Below are 3,954 nucleotides of genomic sequence, written 5' to 3' on the forward strand. Positions count from 1 at the left end.
GCCGCACCCTCATTCATAGGTTCTTTATGAAATATCCATTATTATAGTGTGTAGACTTCAGTTGCTTAGTGGCAATTGTTCTTCCTCTGCCACATATCGTCTAGTGTGATGTACTGCCCGATATTACTTTTACACAACTGCATCCACCTCATTCAGACGATCTTCATTATATAAAATATATAGGCTTCAGTTCCACACAGACATATGCTCTTCGTCTGTCGCTTACCGTCTTGTGTCATGTTTTGCCACATAATAGATGTCGACATCTGCGTGAATCTGATTGAGTGGATCATCTTCATAACATTAATTACATATGCTTCAGTTGCATATAGACTATCGTTCTTCCTCTGTCACATTTCGTGAAGTGGGTTGTACTACCTCTTTATAGATGTACTGTACACAAGAATCAGAATCCATTTCAGAGGATCTTCAATATTTGCGGCCTCGGTATAGCGGTGGCCTCCTATGCTCGAGGTTGCGGGTTCCATCCCGGGCCAGGTCGATGCTATTTAAGTGTTCTTCAATGCGTCACGCTCATGTCAGTAGTTTTACTGGCATGTAAAGGAACTCCTGCGGGTCAAAATTCCGGCTCTTCGGCAACGCTGATATAACCTCGGCAGTTATATACAACATTATTTCATTTTTACATCTTGCATAATAAATTCAGTATTTAGACTTGAGATGCATGTATCATTTTGTTCTTTCCTCAAGTGAGTTGTACTATGTGGTCATATATGTACATATATGCCGCAACTGCACTCTGAGGAGCTTCATTTTATATATATATATATATATATATATGTGTGTGTGTGTGTGTGTGTGTGTGTGTGTGTGTGTGTTTTAACTGTCCGAAGACAGGTCTCACCCTCACAAGTAACAGCAACAAGGCACCAGTAATGAGGCACTGCTTACATTGCCGATTAGCTACATGTTCCAATAATCAGACTCCTAATCCATACAAAATTACTTTTTAATTTTATCCTTTATGTAAATTATTTTAATAATATGATATATATTTTAATGCTCAATTACTTAATATCTTCTGCAACTACGAGCGAAGTTGTGTGTCTTCGTGCAATATGGTGCTGCTGAGTAAACTCCCCTCGCATCGAAGTCGCGCTTCTTACGGCCATAACCTCTACGTGCGCAATCGCCCGCAGTGAGTCATCACAGCGCCTCTTTCCCCGCGCTTTATAGGGTGACTATTAAATTTTAGTTGTAGAGCGGTTGTGACTGTATAAAGGGCCGTAATTATTATGTTCTTTACCTCGAAGTAACGATTCTGTCGTACGAGTTCTCGCCATTACTCTCCTCACGAAACTGCCTCCATGCATCCATGTATCTCTATGTTGTCTGAATTCTTCTGCCTCGAACTTGCCTTCCGTTCACTATAACTTCCAGTGCTTCCTGTTTCCAGTTTCTTCTTAGTGACCCAGCCAATTTCTATTTCTCGTCCTGATCAGTTTCGGCATTATTCTTTCATCACTCAGTCTTTTTAGCTCAGCTTCAATTATTATTCCGTCTGTCCTTTTCACTCGCTCCTTGTTCTCTATATCCTTATTACAAATGCTCCTAGACTCTTCTCTTCGTCCTTATGTCCGTGTTTCTGCCTCATAAAATGCCACGCTCCACACATAGCACATCATTGCTCTCTTCCTTAGTCAGTTCTTTTTTCCAGAGTTACGCAGCTAATTATAGCTTTTATTAGCTTCTTTTGCCATTATTAATCCTACTATTGACATGCTGACTACAGCTCATCTTACTGCTTATAGCGTCTCGTTCGCGCAGTCGATGGCATTTAAGTGTGCTTAAATGCGACTCGCTCATGCCAGTAGATATGTTGCCTTGTAAAAGAACTCCTGCGGGACAAACTTCCGGCACACCGGCGACGCTGATATAACCTCGGCAGTTGCGAGCAATCGAACTCGGCCGGCATCGAACTCGCAACCTCAAGCGCACAAGGCCAGCGCTATCTACAACGACTACGGTACCCAGGCCGATATATATATATATATATATATATATATATATATACTCTCACTTAAAACAAAAGGCATAGCTAAGACAGAGTTATCACTGGCTCTGTCATTACTTCGTCCATAGTAGACTCCCACTGTTACACTGGCAGGTGGCAAGTTTGAAGTTACTCGCACCCTCAACCATTTTTCGGTGGTGGTCACCAAAACTTGAGCCGCCTTTATATATGAGAAGCCCTGCAACAACTAATCGAGTTTCGAAACGTATATCTTTTATTATAAGCCTTTCGGTCTTGTATCCTTCTAACATCTCCTCCTTTCTGCCACCATGTTCGGAAAACCTAATCGGTGTCTATTGAAGACCCATATAGATAATTTGTCTTTGCTCCGCTCTGATGCTTTTATCTTTTGTGTTATTCCTGCTACGCCAACCACGTAATGTTAAGACGTTCTCGAATGACTCTTCGATACTGTAATTCATTGGTCGTCAGCATGCCCTGAAGTGGGTAAGGGGTAAATTGTGTCTCGGAATATGAACCGTCGCGTGAAGTAGGGGGGAGGGAGGGAGGGACTGAGACACGCTCAGACGGAGAGAGAGCGGGAGAGAGAGACTTGAGAGAGAGAGAGTGGGAAGGAGAGTGAGAGAGATCATTACTGTCAGCAACCTCGGGTGCACGATAGTGATTTGTCTTATTCGCGAGTAAGTGACGCTAGCTCGAGGGTGCACTGTCCTGATGACCGCTGCTGTAATATCTTGCGCAGAGGTGTCATGCTTTGTTGTATAGTAATAAAACCATTACTGTTGCACAGAGGCAGAGATTTAATAAAAGTTGTGTACAGACTATGAGGCGGTAATGTTTTTGAACGGATGATACTGCATGTTAGCTCCGGTCGGCATTTCGGAAGCATAGGTCGCGACGTTACTTTCCCTATCCACACTTCTCCTCTCGCTTGATTTCTCTATTTTCGTACCCTCTCAACGCTTACGACCGCTTTGGGGGTTGGTTGACATGAGGGGGTGGGCACTGCAAACACTTTGATTTTTGCATTAAGGCAGCCCCCCCCCCGCCGCGCCAGGAAACCGCTCATCAAAGTTGCACTTTAAATTGAGAAAATCCGCCATGTGTACAGTCGTAGTCAACTTAACATCTCCTTTTCTCGTGTCGAGATTTTTTTAATTTTATTTTAGTAAGTTATTATACAACGCTTTATCAACACTTTACCTTATTTAGCGTCTGAATGAGGCGTCCATGACCTCCGTAACCGAATTTCGATCCACTTAGTGGCTTGCGCATCTGCGCTCGCTCGCTCGCTCTCTCTCTCTCTCTCTCTCTCTCTCTCTCATACAAAAAAAAACACACACACACACAAACACACACACAAACAGCACGAATTTCTATATTAGATTTTGTGTGCTACTGCTACTATCGAATTGGCTCCCATTCGTGTTATAGTGTATTGTGTATTACCCTTATTATATATATATATATATATATATATATATATATATATATATATATATAGAAGTGTTAAAGACAGTACGGTTTTAGCTCCCAACCTCCTTGTTGTTTTTTCTACTCTATTCCCTTGGTTCACACACGACATATTCTCAAGCTCCTTTTCTGTTCCTTCCGCTCGTTGATTGATTCTGTTACACTATTGCATAATCTTACGTCATCCAGTGATGACTTCATTAACGGTTTTCCTTATCAGTCTCGGCGCATTGTGCCTCTGCCACAGTTCGTGCTCTTAACAACTACGGTTTCAAAATAATTGTACATCTTGCTTTTCATACGTAATGTTTGTCTGGTCGATATATTTAAGGCAGATTTGGGCTGTCATAAGTCCTCTCTCTTGCTGTTGCCGATTTATTCCTGTTATTGTGTCCGCCAGATAGAGTTCGTAACTCTGTGTTTGTCGGGTAGGACATAAAAGATTTATATTTTGCATAGGAGGTGCGCTCTTGCGTTGAGGCTAG

This window comes from Periplaneta americana, unplaced genomic scaffold (genome assembly GCF_040183065.1).
Source record: "Periplaneta americana isolate PAMFEO1 unplaced genomic scaffold, P.americana_PAMFEO1_priV1 scaffold_36, whole genome shotgun sequence".
Classification (NCBI taxonomy): Eukaryota; Metazoa; Arthropoda; class Insecta; order Blattodea; family Blattidae; genus Periplaneta; species Periplaneta americana.